General features: G+C 45.3%; 20 non-coding genes across 20 annotated transcripts; all 20 read right to left on the reverse strand.

Annotated features, from left to right (window-relative positions):
- Positions 1–2,151: 2,151 nt before the first annotated feature.
- TRNAL-UAA (transfer RNA leucine (anticodon UAA)) lies at positions 2,152–2,224 on the reverse strand. The gene has a single exon. It is a non-coding gene; the product is annotated as a tRNA-Leu (tRNA).
- Positions 2,225–2,469: 245 nt separating this feature from the next.
- On the reverse strand, positions 2,470–2,542 carry TRNAF-GAA (transfer RNA phenylalanine (anticodon GAA)). Its single transcript has one exon. It is a non-coding gene; the product is annotated as a tRNA-Phe (tRNA).
- A 245-nt stretch (positions 2,543–2,787) lies between these two features.
- On the reverse strand, positions 2,788–2,860 carry TRNAF-GAA (transfer RNA phenylalanine (anticodon GAA)). Its single transcript has one exon. It is a non-coding gene; the product is annotated as a tRNA-Phe (tRNA).
- A 562-nt stretch (positions 2,861–3,422) lies between these two features.
- Positions 3,423–3,495, reverse strand: TRNAF-GAA (transfer RNA phenylalanine (anticodon GAA)). Its single transcript has one exon. It is a non-coding gene; the product is annotated as a tRNA-Phe (tRNA).
- Positions 3,496–5,327: 1,832 nt separating this feature from the next.
- TRNAF-GAA (transfer RNA phenylalanine (anticodon GAA)) lies at positions 5,328–5,400 on the reverse strand. The gene has a single exon. It is a non-coding gene; the product is annotated as a tRNA-Phe (tRNA).
- A 3,419-nt stretch (positions 5,401–8,819) lies between these two features.
- On the reverse strand, positions 8,820–8,892 carry TRNAF-GAA (transfer RNA phenylalanine (anticodon GAA)). Its single transcript has one exon. It is a non-coding gene; the product is annotated as a tRNA-Phe (tRNA).
- A 562-nt stretch (positions 8,893–9,454) lies between these two features.
- TRNAF-GAA (transfer RNA phenylalanine (anticodon GAA)) lies at positions 9,455–9,527 on the reverse strand. The gene has a single exon. It is a non-coding gene; the product is annotated as a tRNA-Phe (tRNA).
- Positions 9,528–11,042: 1,515 nt separating this feature from the next.
- TRNAF-GAA (transfer RNA phenylalanine (anticodon GAA)) lies at positions 11,043–11,115 on the reverse strand. The gene has a single exon. It is a non-coding gene; the product is annotated as a tRNA-Phe (tRNA).
- An 880-nt stretch (positions 11,116–11,995) lies between these two features.
- Positions 11,996–12,067, reverse strand: TRNAF-GAA (transfer RNA phenylalanine (anticodon GAA)). The gene has a single exon. It is a non-coding gene; the product is annotated as a tRNA-Phe (tRNA).
- Positions 12,068–14,849: 2,782 nt separating this feature from the next.
- Positions 14,850–14,922, reverse strand: TRNAF-GAA (transfer RNA phenylalanine (anticodon GAA)). Its single transcript has one exon. It is a non-coding gene; the product is annotated as a tRNA-Phe (tRNA).
- Positions 14,923–15,485: 563 nt separating this feature from the next.
- TRNAF-GAA (transfer RNA phenylalanine (anticodon GAA)) lies at positions 15,486–15,557 on the reverse strand. Its single transcript has one exon. It is a non-coding gene; the product is annotated as a tRNA-Phe (tRNA).
- Positions 15,558–16,436: 879 nt separating this feature from the next.
- Positions 16,437–16,509, reverse strand: TRNAF-GAA (transfer RNA phenylalanine (anticodon GAA)). Its single transcript has one exon. It is a non-coding gene; the product is annotated as a tRNA-Phe (tRNA).
- A 244-nt stretch (positions 16,510–16,753) lies between these two features.
- TRNAF-GAA (transfer RNA phenylalanine (anticodon GAA)) lies at positions 16,754–16,825 on the reverse strand. Its single transcript has one exon. It is a non-coding gene; the product is annotated as a tRNA-Phe (tRNA).
- A 1,194-nt stretch (positions 16,826–18,019) lies between these two features.
- Positions 18,020–18,092, reverse strand: TRNAF-GAA (transfer RNA phenylalanine (anticodon GAA)). Its single transcript has one exon. It is a non-coding gene; the product is annotated as a tRNA-Phe (tRNA).
- Positions 18,093–18,337: 245 nt separating this feature from the next.
- TRNAF-GAA (transfer RNA phenylalanine (anticodon GAA)) lies at positions 18,338–18,410 on the reverse strand. The gene has a single exon. It is a non-coding gene; the product is annotated as a tRNA-Phe (tRNA).
- Positions 18,411–18,655: 245 nt separating this feature from the next.
- On the reverse strand, positions 18,656–18,728 carry TRNAF-GAA (transfer RNA phenylalanine (anticodon GAA)). The gene has a single exon. It is a non-coding gene; the product is annotated as a tRNA-Phe (tRNA).
- Positions 18,729–18,973: 245 nt separating this feature from the next.
- Positions 18,974–19,046, reverse strand: TRNAF-GAA (transfer RNA phenylalanine (anticodon GAA)). Its single transcript has one exon. It is a non-coding gene; the product is annotated as a tRNA-Phe (tRNA).
- Positions 19,047–19,608: 562 nt separating this feature from the next.
- TRNAF-GAA (transfer RNA phenylalanine (anticodon GAA)) lies at positions 19,609–19,681 on the reverse strand. The gene has a single exon. It is a non-coding gene; the product is annotated as a tRNA-Phe (tRNA).
- Positions 19,682–20,244: 563 nt separating this feature from the next.
- TRNAF-GAA (transfer RNA phenylalanine (anticodon GAA)) lies at positions 20,245–20,317 on the reverse strand. The gene has a single exon. It is a non-coding gene; the product is annotated as a tRNA-Phe (tRNA).
- A 245-nt stretch (positions 20,318–20,562) lies between these two features.
- TRNAF-GAA (transfer RNA phenylalanine (anticodon GAA)) lies at positions 20,563–20,635 on the reverse strand. The gene has a single exon. It is a non-coding gene; the product is annotated as a tRNA-Phe (tRNA).
- Positions 20,636–20,904: the final 269 nt, after the last annotated feature.

Consider the following 20,904-nt stretch of genomic DNA (forward strand, 5'->3'; position numbering starts at 1 on the left):
CGGCGGAACGAGTAACAAAATCATGAGGGGCTAAGCGATGGCTGGGTTCCCACGAACCGCTGTCTAAGGTATCCGACGTAAGGAAACTTCTTTTAAATATATTCGCTCCACCATTTGCTGTAGGCTACGCACGCTTCTATTAATGTTAAACAGTGGCATATCACGGAAGTAACAGAAAAGTTCTCAATGCTGTCTGAACTGCTATTTGTATTGTTATGCACAACGCCTAAAGAAACGCACTATGGGTATGCCGAAACCCCGGATCCGACCAAGGACCTTTAGATCTTCAGTCTAACGCTCTCCCAACTGAGCTATTTCGGCGGAACGAGTAACAAAATCATGAGGTGCTAAGCGATGGCTGGGTTCCCACGAACCGCCGTCTAAGGTATCCGACGTAAGGAAACTTCTTTTAAAAATATTCGCTCCACCATTTGCTGTAGGCTACACACGCTTCTATTAATGTTAAACAGTGGCGTATCGCGGAAGTAACAGAAAAGCTCACAATGCTGTCTGAATTGCTATCTGTATTGTTATGCACAACGCCTAAAGAAACGCACTATGGGTATGCCGAAACCCCGGATCCGACCAAGGACCTTTAGATCTTCAGTCTAACGCTCTCCCAACTGAGCTATTTCGGCGGAACGAGTAACAAAATCATGAGGTGCTAAGCGATGGCTGGGTTCCCACGAACCGCCGTCTAAGGTATCCGACGTAAGGAAACTTCTTTTAAATATATTCGCTCCACCATTTGCTGTAGGCTACGCACGCTTCTATTAATGTTAAACAGTGGCATATCACGGAAGTAACAGAAAAGTTCTCAATGCTGTCTGAACTGCTATTTGTATTGTTATGCACAACGGCTCAAACATTCGCATTATGAATATGCCGAAACCCCGGATCCGACCAAGGACCTTTAGATCTTCAGTCTAACGCTCTCCCAGCTGAGCTATTTCGGCGGAACGAGTAACAAAATCATGAGGTGCTAAGCGATGGCTGGGTTCCCACGAACCGCCGTCTAAGGTATCCGACGTAAGGAAACTTCTTTTAAAAATATTCGCTCCACCATTTGGTGCAGGCTACGCACGCTTCTATTAATGTTAAACACCGGCATATCGCGGAAGTAACAGAAAAGCTCACAATGCTGTGTGAATAGCTATTTGTATTGTTATGCACAACGGCTAAAAAAATCGCATTATGAATATGCCGAAAACCGTGATCGAACCAGGGACCTTTAGATCTTCAGTCTAAGGCTCTCCCAACTGAGGTATTTCGGCCGAAGGAGTAACAAAATCATGAGGCGCTTAGCGATGGCTGGGTTCTCGCGAACCGCCGTCTAAGGTACCCGACGTAAGGAAACTTCTTATAAAAATATTCGCTCCACCATTTGCTGTAGGCTACGCACGCTTCTAATAATGTTAAACAGTGGCGTATCGCGGAAGTAACAGAAAAGCTCACAATGTTGTCTGAATTGCTTTTTATATTGTTATGCACAACGCCTAAAGAAACGCACTATGAATTTGCCGAAACCCAGGATCCAACCCGGGACCTTTAGATCTTCAGTCTAACGCTCTCCCAACTGAGCTATTTCGACGGAACGAGTAACAAAATCATGAGGTGCTAAGCGATGGCTGGGTTCCCACGAACCGCCGTCTAAGGTATCCGACGTAAGGAAACTTCTTTTAAAAATATTCGCTCCACCATTTGCTGTAGGCTACACACGCTTCTATTAATGTTAAACAGTGGCGTATCGCGGAAGTAACAGAAAAGCTCACAATGCTGTCTGAATTGCTATCTGTATTGTTATGCACAACGCCTAAAGAAACGCACTATGGTTATGCCGAAACCCCGGATCCGACCAAGGACCTTTAGATCTTCAGTCTAACGCTCTCCCAACTGAGCTATTTCGGCGGAACGAGTAACAAAATCATGAGGTGCTAAGCGATGGCTGGGTTCCCACGAACCGCCGTCTAAGGTATCCGACGTAAGGAAACTTCTTATAAAAATATTCGCTCCACCATTTGCTGTAGGCTACGCACGCTTTATTAATGTTAAACAGTGGTGTATCGCGGAAGTAACAGAAAAGCTCACAATGCTGTCTGAATTGCTATGTGTATTGTTATGCACAACGCCTAAAGAAACGCACTATGAATTTGCCGAAACCCAGGATCCAACCCGGGACCTTTATATCTTAAGTCTAACGCTCTCCCAACTGAGCTATTTCGGCGGAACGAGTAACAAAATCATGAGGCGCTACGCGATGGCTGGCTTCCCACGAACCGCCGTCTAAGGTATCCGACGTAAGGAAACTTCTTATAAAAATATTCGCTCCGCCATTTGCTGTAGGCTACGCACGCTTCCATTAATGTTAAACGGTGGCGTATCGCGGAAGTAACAGAAAATCTCACAATGCTGTGTGAATTGCTTTTTGTATTGTTATGCACAACGGCTAAAAAATTCCCATTATGAATATGCCAAAACCCAGGATCCAACCCGGGACCTTTAGATCTTCAGTCTAACGCTCTCCCAACTGAGCTATTTCGGCGGAACGAGTAACAAAATCATGAGGCGCCAAGCGATGGCTGGGTTCCTACGAACCGCCCTCTAAGATATCCGACGTAGGAAAACTTCTTTTAAAAATATTCGCTCCACCATTTGGTGTAGGCTACGCACGCTTCTATTAATGATAAACAGTGGCGTATCGCGGAAGTAACAGAAAAGCTGACAATGCTGTCTGAATTGCTATTTGTATTGTTATGCACAACGGCTAAATAATTCGCATTATGAATATGCCGAAACCCGGGATCGAACCAGGGATCTTTAGATCTTCAGTCTAACTTTCTCCCAACTGAGCTATTTCGGCGGAACGAGCAACAAAATCATGAGGCGCTAAGCGATGGCTGGGTTCCCACGAACCGCCGTCTAAGGTATCCGACGTAAGGAAACTTCTTTTAAAAATATTCGCTCCACCATTTGCTGTAGGCTACGCACGCTTCTATTAATGTTAAACAGTGGCGTATCGCGGAAGTAGCAGAAAAGCTCACAATGCTGTCTGAATTGCTATCTGTATTGTTATGCACAACGCCTAAAGAAACGCACTATGGGTATGCCGAAATCCCGGATCCGACCAAGGACCTTTAGATCTTCAGTCTAACGCTCTCCCAACTGAGCTATTTCGGCGGAACGAGTAACAAAATCATGAGGTGCTAAGCGATGGCTGGGTTCCCCCGAACCGCCGTCTAAGGTATCCGACGTAAGGAAACTTCTTTTAAATATATTCGCTCCACCATTTGCTGTAGGCTACGCACGCTTCTATTAATGTTAAACAGTGGCGTATCGCGGAAGTAACAGAAAAGTTCTCGATGCTGTCTGAGCTGCTGTTTGTATTGTTATGCACAACGGCTCAAAAATTCGCATTATGAATATGCCGAAACCCAGGATCCAACTCGGGACCTTTAGATCTTCAGTCTAACGCTCTCCCAGCTGAGCTATTTCGGCGGAACGAGTAACAAAATCGTGAGGTGCTAAGCGATGGCTGGGTTCCCACGAACCACCGTCTAAGGTATCCGACGTAAGGAAACTTCTTTTAAAAATATTCGCTCCACCCTTTGCTGTAGGCTACGCACGCTTCTAATAATGTTAAACAGTGGCGTATCGCGGAAGTAGCAGAAAAGCTCACAATGCTGTGTGAATAGCTATTTGTATTGTTATGCACAACGGCTAAAAAAATCGCATTATGAATATGCCGAAAACCGTGATCGAACCAGGGACCTTTAGATCTTCAGTCTAAGGCTCTCCCAACTGAGGTATTTCGGCCGAAGGAGTAACAAAATCATGAGGCGCTTAGCGATGGCTGGGTTCCCACGAACCGCCGTCTAAGGTATCCGACGTAAGGAAACTTCTTATAAAAATATTCGCTCCACCATTTGCTGTAGGCTACGCACGCTTCTATTAATGTTAAACAGTGGCGTATCACGGAAGTAACAGAAAAGTTCTCAATGCTGTTTGAACTGCTATTTGTATTGTTATGCACAACGGCTCAAAAATTCGCATTATGAATATGCCGAAGCCCAGGATCCAACTCGGGACCTTTAGATCTTCAGTCTAACGCTCTCCCAGCTGAGCTATTTCGGCGGAACGAGTAACAAAATCATGAGGTGCTAAGCGATGGCTGGGTTCCCACGAACCGCAATCTAAGGTATCCGACGTAAGGAAACTTCTTTTAAAAATATTCGCTCCACCATTTGCTGTAGGCTACGCACTCTTCTAATAATGTTAAACAGTGGCGTATCGCGGAAGTAACAGAAAAGCTCACAATGCTGTCTGAATTGCTATCTGTTTTGTTATGCACAACGCCTAAAGAAACGCACTATGGGTATGCCGAAACCCCGGATCCGACCAAGGACCTTTAGATCTTCAGTCTAACGCTCTCGCAACTGAGCTATTTCGGCGGAACGAGTAACAAAATCATGAGGCGCTAAGCGATGGCTGGGTTCCCACGAACATCCATCTAAGGTATCCGACATAAGGAAACTTTTTTAAAAATATTCGCTCCACCATTTGCTGTAGGCTACGCACGCTTCTATTAATGTTAAACAGTGGCGTATCGCGGAAGTAACAGAAAAGCTCACAATGCTGTCTGAATTGCTATCTGTATTGTTATGCACAACGCCTAAAGACACGCACTATGAGTATGCCGAAACCCAGGATCCAACCCGGGACCTTTAGATCTTCAGTCTAACGCTCTCCCAACTGAGCTCTTTCGAGCGGAACGAGTAACCAAATCATGAGGCGCTAAGCGATAGCTGGGTTTCCGCGAACCGCCGTCTAAAGTATCCGACGTAAGGAAACTTCTTTTAAAAATATTCGCTCCTCCATTTGCTGTAGGCTACGCACGCATCTATTAATGTTAAACAGTGGCGTATCGCGGAAGTAACAGAAAAGCTCACAATGCTGTGTGAATTGCTATTTGTATTGTTATGCTCAACGGCTAAAAAAATCGCATTATGAATATGCCGGAAACCGTGATCGAACCAGGGACCTTTAGATCTTCAGTCTAACGCTCTCCCAACTGAGGTATTTCGGCCGAAGGAGTAACAAAATCATGAGGCGCTTAGCGATGGCTGGGTTCCCACGAACCGCCGTCTAAGGTATCCGATGTAAGGAAACTTCTTATAAAAATATTCGCTCCACCATTTGCTGTAGGGTACGCACGCTTCTATTAATGTTAAACAGTGGCGTATCGCGGAAGTAACAGAAAAGCTCACAATGCTGTCTGAATTGCTATCTGTATTGTTATGCACAACGCCTAAAGAAACGCACTATGAGTATGCCGAAACCCAGGATCCGACCCGGGACCTTTAGATCTTCAGTCTAACGCTCTCCCAACTGAGCTATTTCGGCGGAATGAGTAACAAAATCATGAGGTGCTTAGCGATGGCTGGGTTCCCACGAACCGCCGTCTAAGGTATCCGACGTAAGGAAACTTCTTTTAAAAATATTCGCTCCACCATTTGGTGCAGGCTACGCACGCTTCTATTAATGTTAAGCACTGGCGTATCGCGGAAGTAACAGAAAAGCTGACAATGCTGTCTGAATTGTTATTTGTATTGTTATGCACAACGGCTAAAAAATTCGCATTATGAATATGCCGAAACCCAGCATCCAACCCGGGACCTTTAGATCTTCAGTCTAACGCTCTCCCAACTGAGCTATTTCGGCGGAACGAGTAACAAAATCATGAGGTGCTAAGCGATGGCTGGGTTCCCACGAACCGCCGTCTAAGGCATCCGACGTAAGGAAACTTCTTTTAAATATATTAGCTCCACCATTTGCTGTAGGCTACGCACGCTTCTATTAATGTTAAACAGTGGCGTATCGCGGAAGTAACAGAAAAGCTCACAATGCTGTCTGAATTGCTATCTGTATTGTTATGCACAACGCCTAAAGAAACGCACTATGGGTATGCCGAAACCCCGGATCCGACCAAGGACCTTTAGATCTACAGTCTAACGCTCTCGCAACTCAGCTATTTCGGCGGAACGAGTAACAAAATCATGAGGTGCTTAGCGATGGCTGGGTTCCCACGAACCGCCGTCTAAGGTATCCGACGTAAGGAAACTTCTTTTAAAAATATTCGCTCCACCATTTGCTGTAGGCTACGCACGCTTCTATTAATGTTAAACAGTGGCGTATCGCGGAAGTAACAGAAAAGCTCACAATGCTGTCTGAATTGCTATCTGTATTGTTATGCACAACGCCTAAAGAAACGCACTATGGATATGCCGAAACCCCGGATCCGACCAAGGACCTTTAGATCTTCAGTCTAACGCTCTCCCAACTGAGCTATTTCGGCGGAACGAGTAACAAAATCATGAGGTGCTTAGCGATGGCTGGGTTCCCACGAACCGCCGTCTAAGGTATCCGACGTAAGGAAACTTCTTTCAAATATATTCGCTCCACCATTTGCTGTAGGCTACGCACGCTTCTATTAATGTTAAACAGTGGCGTATCGCGGAAGTAACAGAAAAGCTCACAATGCTGTCTGAATTGCCATCTGTATTGTTATGCACAACGCCTAAAGAAACGCACTATGGGTATGCCGAAACCCCAGATCCGACCAAGGACCTTTAGATCTTCAGTCTAACGCTCTCCCAACTGAGCTATTTCGGCGGAACGAGTAACAAAATCATGCGGTGCTAAGCGATGGCTGGGTTCCCACGAACCGCCGTCTAAGGTATCCGACGTAAGGAAACTTCTTTTAAAAATATTCGCTCCACCATTTGCTGTAGGCTACGCACGCTTCTATTAATGTTAAACAGTGGCGTATCGCGGAAGTAACAGAAAAGCTCACAATGCTGTCTGAATTGCCATCTGTATTGTTATGCACAACGCCTAAAGAAACGCACTATGGGTATGCCGAAACCCCAGATCCGACCAAGGACCTTTAGATCTTCAGTCTAACGCTCTCCCAACTGAGCTATTTCGGCGGAACGAGTAACAAAATCATGCGGTGCTAAGCGATGGCTGGGTTCCCACGAACCGCCGTCTAAGGTATCCGACGTAAGGAAACTTCTTTTAAATATATTCGCTCCACCATTTGCTGTAGGCTACGCACGCTTCTATTAATGTTAAACAGTGGCGTATCACGGAAGTAACAGAAAAGTTCTCAATGCTGTTTGAACTGCTATTTGTATTGTTATGCACAACGGCTCAAAAATTCGCATTATGAATATGCCGAAACCCAGGATCCAACCCGGGACCTTTAGATCTACAGTCTAACGCTCTCGCAACTCAGCTATTTCGACGGAACGAGTAACAAAATCATGCGGTGCTAAGCGATGGCTGGGTTCCCGCGAACCGCCGTCTAAGGCATCCGACGTAAGGAAACTTCTTTTAAATATATTAGCTCCACCATTTGCTGTAGGCTACGCACGCTTCTATTAATGTTAAACAGTGGCGTATCGCGGAAGTAACAGAAAAGCTCACAATGCTGTCTGAATTGCCATCTGTATTGTTATGCACAACGCCTAAAGAAACGCACTATGGGTATGCCGAAACCCCAGATCCGACCAAGGACCTTTAGATCTTAGGTCTAACGCTCTCCCAACTGAGCTATTTCGGCGGAACGAGTAACAAAATCATGCGGTGCTAAGCGATGGCTGGGTTCCCACGAACCGCCGTCTAAGGTATCCGACGTAAGGAAACTTCTTTTAAATATATTCGCTCCACCATTTGCTGTAGGCTACGCACGCTTCTATTAATGTTAAACAGTGGCGTCTCACGGAAGTAACAGAAAAGTTCTCAATGCTGTTTGAACTGCTATTTGTATTGTTATGCACAACGGCTCAAAAATTCGCATTATGAATATGCCGAAACCCAGGATCCAACCCGGGACCTTTAGATCTTCAGTCTAACGCTCTCGCAACTCAGCTATTTCGGCGGAACGAGTAACAAAATCATGAGGTGCTTAGCGATGGCTGGGTTCCCGCGAACCGCCGTCTAAGGCATCCGACGTAAGGAAACTTCTTTTAAATATATTAGCTCCACCATTTGCTGTAGGCTACGCACGCTTCTATTAATGTTAAACAGTGGCGTATCGCGGAAGTAACAGAAAAGCTCACAATGCTGTCTGAATTGCTATCTGTATTGTTATGCACAACGCCTAAAGAAACGCACTATGGGTATGCCGAAACCCCGGATCCGACCAAGGACCTTTAGATCTACAGTCTAACGCTCTCGCAACTCAGCTATTTCGGCGGAACGAGTAACAAAATCATGAGGTGCTTAGCGATGGCTGGCTTCCCACGAACAGCCGTCTAATGTATCCGACGTATGAAAACTTCTTATCAAAATATTCGCTCCACCATTTGCTGTAGGCTACGCACGCTACTAATAATGTTAAACAGTGGCGTATCGCAGAAGTAACAGTAAAGCTCACAATGCTGTCTGAATTGCTATTCGTATTGTTATGCATAACGGCTAAAAAATTCGCATTATGAATATGCCGAAACCCAGGATCCAACCCGGGACCTTTAGATCTTCAGTCTAACGCTCTCGCAACTCAGCTATTTCGGCGGAACGAGTAACAAAATCATGAGGTGCTTAGCGATGGCTGGCTTCCAACGAACAGCCGTCTAATGTATCCGACGTATGAAAACTTCTTATAAAAATATTCGCTCCACCATTTGCTGTAGGCTACGCACGCTACTAATAATGTTAAACAGTGGCGTATCGCAGAAGTAACAGTAAAGCTCACAATGCTGTCTGAATTGCTATTCGTATTGTTATGCATAACGGCTAAAAAATTCGCATTATGAATATGCCGAAACCCAGGATCCAACCCGGGACCTTTAGATCTTCAGTCTAACGCTCTCCCAGCTGAGCTATTTCGGCGGAACGAGTAACAAAATCATGAGGTGCTAAGCGATGGCTGGGTTCCCACGAACCGCCGTCTAAGGTATCCGACGTAAGGAAACTTCTTTTAAAAATATTCGCTCCACCATTCGCTGTAGGCTACGCACGCTTCTATTAATGTTAAACAGTGGCGTATCGCGGAAGTAACAGAAAAGCTCACAATGCTGTCTGAATTGCTATCTGTATTGTTATGCACAACGCCTAAAGAAACGCACTATGAGTATGGCGAAACCCAGGATCCGACCCGGGACCTTTAGATCTTCAGTCTAACGCTCTCCCAACTGAGCTATTTCGGCGGAACGAGTAACAAAATCATGAGGTGCTTAGCGATGGCTGGGTTCCCACGAACCGCCGTCTAAGGTATCCGACGTAAGGAAACTTCTTTTAAATATATTCGCTCCACCATTTGCTGTAGGCTACGCACGCTTCCATTAATGTTAAACAGTGGCGTATCACAGAAGTAACAGAAAAGTTCTCAATGCTGTTTGAACTGCTATTTGTATTGTTATGCACAACGGCTCAAAAATTCGCATTATGAATATGCCGAAACCCAGGATCCAACCCGGGACCTTTAGATCTTCAGTCTAACGCTCTCCCAGCTGAGCTATTTCGGCGGAACGAGTAACAAAATCATGAGGTGCTAAGCGATGGCTGGGTTCCCACGAACCGCCGTCTAAGGTATCCGACGTAAGCAAACTTCTTTTAAAAATATTCGCTCCACCATTTGGTGCAGGCTACGCACGCTTCTATTAATGTTAAGCACTGGCGTATCGCGGAAGTAACAGAAAAGCTGACAATGCTGTCTGAATTGTTATTTGTATTGTTATGCACAACGGCTAAAAAATTCGCATTATGAATATGCCGAAACCCAGCATCCAACCCGGGACCTTTAGATCTTCAGTCTAACGCTCTCCCAACTGAGCTATTTCGGCGGAACGAGTAACAAAATCATGAGGTGCTAAGCGATGGCTGGGTTCCCACGAACCGCCGTCTAAGGCATCCGACGTAAGGAAACTTCTTTTAAATATATTCGCTCCACCATTTGCTGTAGGCTACGCACGCTTCTATTAATGTTAAACAGTGGCGTATCGCGGAAGTAACAGAAAAGCTCACAATGCTGTCTGAATTGCTATCTGTATTGTTATGCACAACGCCTAAAGAAACGCACTATGGGTATGCCGAAACCCCAGATCCGACCAAGGACCTTTAGATCTTCAGTCTAACGCTCTCCCAACTGAGCTATTTCGGCGGAACGAGTAACAAAATCTTGAGGTGCTTAGCGATGGCTGGGTTCCCACGAACCGCCGTCTAAAGTATCCGACGTAAGGAAACTTCTTTTAAAAATATTCGCTCCTCCATTTGCTGTAGGCTACGCACGCATCTATTAATGTTAAACAGTGGCGTATCGCGGAAGTAACAGAAAAGCTCACAATGCTGTCTGAATTGCCATCTGTTTTGTTATGCACAACGCCTAAAGAAACGCACTATGGGTATGCCGAAACCCCAGATCCGACCAAGGACCTTTAGATCTTCAGTCTAACGCTCTCCCAACTGAGCTATTTCGGCGGAACGAGTAACAAAATCATGAGGTGCTAAGCGATGGCTGGGTTCCCACGAACCGCCGTCTAAGGCATCCGACGTAAGGAAACTTCTTTTAAAAATATTCGCTCCTCCATTTGCTGTAGGCTACGCACGCATCTATTAATGTTAAACAGTGGCGTATCGCGGAAGTAACAGAAAAGCTCACAATGCTGTGTGAATTGCTATTTGTATTGTTATGCTCAACGGCTAAAAAAATCGCATTATGAATATGCCGGAAACCGTGATCGAACCAGGGACCTTTAGAAATTCAGTCTAACGCTCTCCCAACTGAGGTATTTCTGCCGAAGGCGTAACAAAATCATGAGGTGCTTAGCGATGGCTGGGTTCCCACGAACCGCCGTCTAAGGTATCCGACGTAAGGAAACTTCTTTTAAATATATTCGCTCCACCATTTGCTGTAGGCTACGCACGCTTCCATTAATGTTAAACAGTGGCGTATCACAGAAGTAACAGAAAAGTTCTCAATGCTGTTTGAACTGCTATTTGTATTGTTATGCACAACGGCTCAAAAATTCGCATTATGAATATGCCGAAACCCAGGATCCAACCCGGGACCTTTAGATCTTCAGTCTAACGCTCTCCCAACTGAGCTATTTCGGCGGAACGAGTAACAAAATCATGAGGTGCTTAGCGATGGCTGGGTTCCCACGAACCGCCGTCTAAGGTATCCGACGTAAGGAAACTTCTTTTAAATATATTCGATCCACCATTTGCTGTAGGCTACGCACGCTTCTATTAATGTTAAACAGTGGCGTATCACAGAAGTAACAGAAAAGTTCTCAATGCTGTTTGAACTGCTATTTGTATTGTTATGCACAACGGCTAAAAAATTCGCATTATGAATATGCCGAAACCCAGCATCCAACCCGGGACCTTCAGATCTTCAGTCTAACGCTCTCCCATCTGAGCTATTTCGGCGGAACGAGTAACAAAATCATGAGGTGCTAAGCGATGGCTGGGTTCCCGCGAACCGCCGTCTAAGGCATCCGACGTAAGGAAACTTCTTTTAAATATATTAGCTCCACCATTTGCTGTAGGCTACGCACGCTTCTATTAATGTTAAACAGTGGCGTATCGCGGAAGTAACAGAAAAGCTCACAATGCTGTCTGAATTGCTATCTGTATTGTTATGCACAACGCCTAAAGAAACGCACTATGGGTATGCCGAAACCCCGGATCCGACCAAGGACCTTTAGATCTACAGTCTAACGCTCTCGCAACTCAGCTATTTCGGCGGAACGAGTAACAAAATCATGAGGTGCTTAGCGATGGCTGGGTTCCCACGAACCGCCGTCTAAGGTATCCGACGTAAGGAAACTTCTTTTAAATGTATTCGCTCCACCATTTGCTGTAGGCTACGCACGCTTCTATTAATGTTAAACAGTGGCGTCTCAAGGAAGTAACAGAAAAGTTCTGAATGCTGTTTGAACTGCTATTTGTATTGTTATGCACAACGGCTCAAAAATTCGCATTGTGAATATGCCGAAACCAGGATCCAACCCGGGACCTTTAGATCTTCAGTCTAACGCTCTCCCAACTGAGCTATTTCGGCGGAACGAGTAACAAAATCATGAGGTGCTAAGCGATGGCTGGGTTCCCACGAACCGCCGTCTAAGGCATCCGACGTAAGGAAACTTCTTTTAAATATATTAGCTCCACCATTTGCTGTAGGCAACGCACGCTTCTATTAATGTTAAACAGTGGCGTATCGCGGAAGTAACAGAAAAGCTCACAATGCTGTGTGAATTGCTATTTGTATTGTTATGCACAACGGCTAAAAAAATCGCATTATGAATATGCCGAAAACCATGATCGAACCAGGGACCTTTAGATATTCAGTCTAACGCTCTCCCAACAGAGGTATTTCGGCGGAACGAGTAACAAAATCAAGAGGCGCTACGCGATGGCTGGCTTCCCACGAACAGCCGTCTAATGTATCCGACGTATGAAAACTTCTTATAAAAATATTCGCTCCACCATTTGCTGTAGGCTACGCACGCTACTAATAATGTTAAACAGTGGCGTATCGCAGAAGTAACAGTAAAGCTCACAATGCTGTCTGAATTGCTATTCGTATTGTTATGCATAACGGCTAAAAAATTCGCATTATGAATATGCCGAAACCCAGGATCCAACCCGGGACCTTTAGATCTTCAGTCTAACGTTCTCCCAACTGAGCTATTTCGGCGGAACGAGTAACAAAATCATGAGGCGCCAAGCGATAGCTGGGTTCCCACGAACCGCCGTCTAAGGTATCCGACGTAAGGAAACTTCTTTTAAAAATATTCGCTCCACCATTTGCTGTAGGCTATGCACGCTTCTATTAATGTTAAACAGTGGTATATCGCGGAAGTAACAGAAAAGCTCACAATGCCATCTGAATTGCTTTCTATATTGTTATGCACAACGCCTAAAGAAACGCACTATGAATTTGCAGAAACCCAGGATCCAACCCGGGACCTTTAGATCTTCAGTCTAACGCTCTCCCAACTGAGCTATTTCGGCGGAACGAGTAACAAAATCATGAGGCGCTAAGCGATGGCTGGGTTCCCACGAACCGCAATCTAAGGTATCCGACGTAAGGAAACTTCTTTTAAAAATATTCGCTCCACCATTCGCTGTAGGCTACGCACTCTTCTATTAATGTTAAACAGTGGCGTATCGCGGAAGTAACAGAAAAGCTCACAATGCTGTCTGAATTGCCATCTGTATTGTTATGCACAACGCCTAAAGAAACGCACTATGGGTATGCCGAAACCCCGGATCCGACCAAGGACCTTTAGATCTTCAGTCTAACGCTCTCCCAACTGAGCTATTTCGGCGGAACGAGTAACAAAATCATGAGGTGCTAAGCGATGGCTGGGTTCCCACGAACCGCCGTCTAAGGTATCCGACGTAAGGAAACTTCTTTTAAAAATATTCGCTCCTCCATTCGCTGTAGGCTACGCACTCTTCTATTAATGTTAAACAGTGGCGTCTCGCGGAAGTAACAGAAAAGCTCACAATGCTGTCTGAATTGCCATCTGTATTGTTATGCACAACGCCTAAAGAAACGCACTATGGGTATGCCGAAACCCAGGATCCAACCCGGGACCTTTAGATCTTCAGTCTAACGTTCTCCCAACTGAGCTATTTCGGCGGAACGAGTAACAAAATCATGAGGCGCCAAGCGATAGCTGGGTTCCCACGAACCGCCGTCTAAGGTATCCGACGTAAGGAAACTTCTTTTAAAAATATTCGCTCCACCATTTGCTGTAGGCTATGCACGCTTCTATTAATGTTAAACAGTGGTATATCGCGGAAGTAACAGAAAAGCTCACAATGCCATCTGAATTGCTTTCTATATTGTTATGCACAACGCCTAAAGAAACGCACTATGAATTTGCAGAAACCCAGGATCCAACCCGGGACCTTTAGATCTTCAGTCTAACGCTCTCCCAACTGAGCTATTTCGGCGGAACGAGTAACAAAATCATGAGGCGCTAAGCGATGGCTGGGTTCCCACGAACCGCAATCTAAGGTATCCGACGTAAGGAAACTTCTTTTAAAAATATTCGCTCCACCATTCGCTGTAGGCTACGCACTCTTCTATTAATGTTAAACAGTGGCGTATCGCGGAAGTAACAGAAAAGCTCACAATGCTGTCTGAATTGCCATCTGTATTGTTATGCACAACGCCTAAAGAAACGCACTATGGGTATGCCGAAACCCCGGATCCGACCAAGGACCTTTAGATCTTCAGTCTAACGCTCTCCCAACTGAGCTATTTCGGCGGAACGAGTAACAAAATCATGAGGCGCTAAGCGATGGCTGGGTTCCCACGAACCGCAATCTAAGGTATCCGACGTAAGGAAACTTCTTTTAAAAATATTCGCTCCACCATTCGCTGTAGGCTACGCACTCTTCTATTAATGTTAAACAGTGGCGTATCGCGGAAGTAACAGAAAAGCTCACAATGCTGTCTGAATTGCCATCTGTATTGTTATGCACAACGCCTAAAGAAACGCACTATGGGTATGCCGAAACCCCGGATCCGACCAAGGACCTTTAGATCTTCAGTCTAACGCTCTCCCAACTGAGCTATTTCGGCGGAACGAGTAACAAAATCATGAGGTGCTAAGCGATGGCTGGGTTCCCACGAACCGCCGTCTAAAGTATCCGACGTAAGGAAACTTCTTTTAAAAATATTCGCTCCTCCATTTGCTGTAGGCTACGCACGCATCTATTAATGTTAAACAGTGGCGTATCGCGGAAGTAACAGAAAAGCTCACAATGCTGTCTGAATTGCTATCTGTATTGTTATGCACAACGCCTAAAGAAACGCACTATGAGTATGCCGAAACCCAGGATCCGACCCGGGACCTTTAGATCTTCAGTCTAACGCTCTCCCAACTGAGCTATTTCGGCGGAACGAGTAACAAAATCATGAGGCGCTAAGCGATGGCTGGGTTCCCACGAACCGCCGTCTAAGGTATCCGACGTAAGGAAACTTCTTTTAAATATATTCGCTCCACCATTTGCTGTAGGCTACGCACGCTTCTATTAATGTTAAACAGTGGCGTATCACAGAAGTAACAGAAAAGTTCTCAATGCTGTTTGAACTGCTATTTGTATTGTTATGCACAACGGCTAAAAAATTCGCATTATGAATATGCCGAAACCCAGCATCCAACCCGGGACCTTTAGATCTTCAGTCTAACGCTCTCCCAACTGAGCTATTTCGGCGGAACGAGTAACAAAATCATGAGGTGCTTAGCGATGGCTGGGTTCCCACGAACCGCCGTCTAAGGTATCCGACGTAAGGAAACTTCTTTTAAATGTATTCGCTCCACCATTTGCTGTAGGCTACGCACGCTTCTATTAATGTTAAACAGTGGCGTCTCACGGAAGTAACAGAAAAGTTCTGAATGCTGTTTGAACTGCTATTTGTATTGTTATGCACAACGGCTCAAAAATTCGCATTATGAATATGCCGAAACCAGGATCCAACCCGGGACCTTTAGATCTTCAGTCTAACGCTCTCCCAACTGAGCTATTTCGGCGGAACGAGTAACAAAATCATGAGGTGCTAAGCGATGGCTGGGTTCCCACGAACCGCCGTCTAAGGCATCCGACGTAAGGAAACTTCTTTTAAATATATTAGCTCCACCATTTGCTGTAGGCTACGCACGCTTCTATTAATGTTAAACAGTGGCGTATCGCGGAAGTAACAGAAAAGCTCACAATGCTGTGTGAATTGCTATTTGTGTTGTTATGCACAACGGCTAAAAAAATCGCATTATGAATATGCCGAAAACCATGATCGAACCAGGGACCTTTAGATCTTCAGTCTAACGCTCTCCCAACAGAGGTATTTCGGCGGAACGAGTAACAAAATCAAGAGGCGCTACGCGATGGCTGGGTTCCCACGAACCGCCGTCTAAGGTATCCGACGTAAGGAAACTTCTTTTAAAAATATTCGCTCCACCATTTGCTGTAGGCTATGCACGCTTCTATTAATGCTAAACAGTGGTATATCGCGGAAGTAACAGAAAAGCTCACAATGCCATCTGAATTGCTTTCTATATTGTTATGCACAATGCCTAAAGAAACGCACTATGAATTTGCAGAAACCCAGGATCCAACCCGGGACCTTTAGATCTTCAGTCTAACGCTCTCCCAACTGAGCTATTTCGGCGGAACGAGTAACAAAATCATGAGGCGCTAAGCGATGGCTGGGTTCCCACGAACCGCAATCTAAGGTATCCGACGTAAGGAAACTTCTTTTAAAAATATTCGCTCCACCATTTGCTGTAGGCTACGCACGCTTCTATTAATGTTAAACAGAGGCGTATCGCGGAAGTTACATAAAAGCTCACAATGCTGTCTGAATTGCTATCTATATTGCTATGCACAACGCCTAAAGAAACGCACTATGGGTATGCCGAAACACCGGATCCGACCCAGGACCTTTAGATCTTCAGTCTAACGCTCTCCCAACTGAGCTATTTCGGCGGAACGAGTAACAAAATGATGAGGCGCTATGCGATGGCTGGGTTCCCACGAACATCCATCTAAGGTATCCGACGTAAGGAAACTTCTTTTAAAAATATTCGCTCCACCATTTGCTGTAGGCAACGCACGCTTCTATTAATGTTAAACAGAGGCGTATCGCGGAAGTAACAGAAAAGCTCACAATGCTGTGTGAATTGCTATTTGTATTGTTATGCACAACGGCTAAAAAATCGCATTATGAATATGCCGAAAACCGTGATCGAACCAGGGACATTAGATCTTCAGTCTAACGCTCTCCCAACTGAGCTATTTCGGCCGAAGGAGTAACAAAATCATGAGGCGCTAAGCGATGGCTGGGTTCCCACGAACCGCCGTCTAAGGTATCCGACGTAAGGAAACTTCTTATCAAAATATTCGCTCCACCATTTGCTGTAGGCTACGCACGCTTCTATTAATGTTAAACAGTGGCGTATCGCGGAAGTAACAGAAAAGCTCACAATGCTGTCTGAATTGCTTTTTGTATTGTTATGCACAACGGCTAAAAAATTCGCATTATGAATATGCCGAAACCCAGGATCCAACCCGTGACCTTTAGATCTTCAGTCTAACGCTCTCCCAACTGAGCTATTTCCACGGAACGAGTAACAAAATCATGAGGCGCTAAGCGATAGCTTGGTTCCCACGAACCGCCGTCTAAGGTATCCGACGTAAGGAAACTTCTTTTAAAAATATTCGCTCCACCATTTGCTGTAGGCTATGCACGCTTGTATTAATGTTAAACAGTGGTATATCGCGGAAGTAACAGAAAAGCTCACAATGCTATCCGAATTGCTTTCTATATTGTTATGCACAACGCCTAAAGAAACGCACTATGAATTTGCCGAAACCCAGGATCCAACCCGGGAACTTTAGATCTTCAGTCTAACGCTCTCCCAACTGAGCTATTTCGGCGGAACGAGTAACAAAATCATGAGGCGCTAAGCGATGGCTGGGTTCCCACGAACCGCAATCTAAGGTATCCGACGTAAGGAAACTTCTTTTAAAAATATTCGCTCCACCATTTGCTGTAGGCTACGCACGCTTCTATTAATGTTAAACAGAGGCGTATCGCGGAAGTAACAGAAAAGCTCACAATGCTGTCTGAATTGCTATCTATATTGCTATGCACAACGCCTAAAGAAACGCACTATGGGTATGCCGAAACCCAGGATGCAACCCGGGACCTTTAGATCTTCAGTCTAACGCTCTCCTAACTGAGCTATTTCGGCGGAACGAGTAACAAAATCATGAGGCGCCAAGCGATGGCTTTCCCATGAACCGCCGTCTAAGGTATCCGACGTAAGGAAACTTCTTTTAAAAATATTCGCTCCACCATTTGCTCTAGGCTATGCACGCTTCTATTAATGTTAAACAGTGGCGTATCACGGAAGTAACAGGAAAGCTCACAATGCTGTCTGAATTGCTATTTGTATTGTTATGCACAACGGCTAAAAAATTCCCATTATGAATATGCCGAAACCCGGGATCGAACCAGGGACCTTTAGATCTTCAGTCTAAGGCTCTCCCAACTGAGCTATTTCGGCGGAACGAGTAACAAAATCATGAGGCGCCAAGCGATGGCTGGGTTCCTACGAACCGCCGTCTAAGGTATCCGACGTAGGAAAACTTCTTTTAAAAATATTCGCTCCACCATTTGGTGTAGGCTACGCACGCTTCTATTAATGTTAAACAGTGGTGTATCGCGGAAGTAACAGAAAAGCTGACAATGCTGTCTGAATTGCTATTTGTATTGTTATGCACAACGGCTAAAAAAGTCGCATTATGAATATGCCGAAACCCGGGATCGAACCAGGGACCTTTAGATCTTCAGTCTAACGCTCTCCCAACTGAGCTATTTCGGCGGCGCGAGCAACAAAATCATGAGGCGCTATGCGATGGCTGGGTTCCCACGAACCGCCGTCTAAGGTATCCGACGTAAGGAAACTTCTTTTAAAAATATTCACTCCACCATTTGCTGTAGGCTACGCACGCTTCCATTAATGTTAAACAGTGGCGCATCGCGGAAGTAACAGAAAAGCTCACAATGCTGTCTGTATTGCTGTTTGTATTGGTATACACAACGGCTAAAAAATTCGCATTATGAATATGCCGAAACCCAGGATCCAACCCGGGACCTTTAGATCTTCAGTCTAACGCTCTCCCAACTGAGCTATTTCGGCGGAACGAGTAACAAAATCATGAGGCGCCAAGCGATGGCTGGGTTCCTACGAACCGCCGTCTAAGGTATCCGACGTAGGAAAACTTCTTTTAAAAATATTCGCTCCACCATTTGGTGTAGGCTACGCACGCTTCTATTAATGTTAAACAGTGGTGTATCGCGGAAGTAACAGAAAAGCTGACAATGCTGTCTGAATTGCTATTTGTATTGTTATGCACAACGGCTAAAAAAGTCGCATTATGAATATGCCGAAACCCGGGATCGAACCAGGGACCTTTAGATCTTCAGTCTAACGCTCTCCCAACTGAGCTATTTCGGCGGAGCGAGCAACAAAATCATGAGGCGCTATGCGATGGCTGGGTTCCCACGAACCGCCGTCTAAGGGATCCGACGTAAGAAAACTTCTTATAAAAATATTCGCTCCACCATTTGCTGTAGGGTACGCACGCTTCTATTAATGTTAAACAGTGGCGTATCGCGGAAGTAACAGAAAAGCTCACAATGCTGTCTGAATTGCTATCTGTATTGTTATGCACAACGCCTAAAGAAACGCACTATGAGTATGCCGAAACCCAGGATCCAACCCGGGACCTTTAGATCTTCAGTCTAACGCTCTCCCAACTGAGCTATTTCGAGGGAACGAGTAACCAAATCATGAGGCGCTAAGCGATAGCTGGGTTTCCGCGGACCGCCGTCTAAAGTATCCGACGTAAGGAAACTTCTTTTAAAAATATTCGCTCCTCCATTTGCTGTTGGCTACGCACGCATCTATTAATGTTAAACAGTGGCGTATCGCGGAAGTAACAGAAAAGCTCACAATGCTGTGTGAATTGCTATTTGTATTGTTATGCACAACGGCTAAAAAAATCGCATTATGAATATGCCGAAACCCGGGATCGAACCAGGGACCTTCAGATCTTCAGTCTAACGCTCTCCCAACTGAGCTATTTCGGCGGAACGAGCAACAGGGTCATGAGGCGCTAAGCGATGGCTGGGTTCCCGCGAACCGCTGTCTAAGGTATCCGACGTAAGGAAACTTCTTTTAAAAATATTCGCTCCAACATTTGCTGTAGGCTATGCACGCTTCTATTAATGTTAAACTGTGGCGTATCACGGAAGTAACAGAAAAGCTCACAATGCTGTCTGAATTGCTATTTGTATTGTTATGCACAACGGCTAAAAAATTCGCATTATGAATATGCCGAAACCCAGGATCCAACCCGGGACCTTTAGATCTTCAGTCTAACGCTCTCCCAAATGAGCTATTTTGGCGGAACGAGTAACAAAATCATGAGGCGCTAAGCCATGGCTGGGTTCCCACGAACATCCGTCTAAGGTATCCGACGTAAGGAAACTTCTTTTAAAAATATTCGCTCCACCATTTGCTGTAGGGTACGCACGCTTCTATTAATGTTAAACAGTGCCGTATCGCGGAAGTAGCAGAAAAGCTCACAATGCTGTCTGAATTGCTATTTGTATTGTTATGCAGAGCGGCTAAAAAATTCGCATTATGAATATACCGAAACCCGGGATCGAACCAGGGACCTTTAGATCTTCAGTCTAAGGCTCTCCCAACTGAGCTATTTCGGCGGAACGAGTAACAAAATCATGAGGTGCTAAGCGATGGCTGGGTTCCCACGAACCGCCGTCTAAGGTATCCGACGTAAGGAAATTTCTCTTAAAAATATTCGCTCCACCATTTGCTGTAGGCTACGCACGCTTCCATTAATGTTAAACAGTGGCGCATCGCGGAAGTAACAGAAAAGCTCACAATGCTGTCTGTATTGCTGTTTGTATTGGTATACACAACGGCTAAAAAATTCGCATTATGAATATGCCGAAACCCAGGATCCAACCCGGGACCTTTAGATCTTCAGTCTAACGCTCTCCCAACTGAGCTATTTCGGCGGAACGAGTAACAAAATCATGAGGCGCCAAGCGATGGCTGGGTTCCCACGAACCGCCGTCTAAGGTATCCGACGTAATAATAATAATATTTAGGGCTTTACGTGCCAAAACCACTTTCTGATTATGAGGCACGCCGTAGTGGAGCACTCCGGAAATTTTGACCACCTGGGGTTCTTTAACGTGCACCTAAATCTAAGCACACGGGTGTTTTCGCATTTCGCCCCCATCGAAATGCGGCCGCCGTGGCCGGGATTCGATCCCGCGACCTC

Source organism: Dermacentor variabilis, unplaced genomic scaffold (assembly GCF_050947875.1).
Source record: "Dermacentor variabilis isolate Ectoservices unplaced genomic scaffold, ASM5094787v1 scaffold_13, whole genome shotgun sequence".
Taxonomy (NCBI): domain Eukaryota; kingdom Metazoa; phylum Arthropoda; class Arachnida; order Ixodida; family Ixodidae; genus Dermacentor; species Dermacentor variabilis.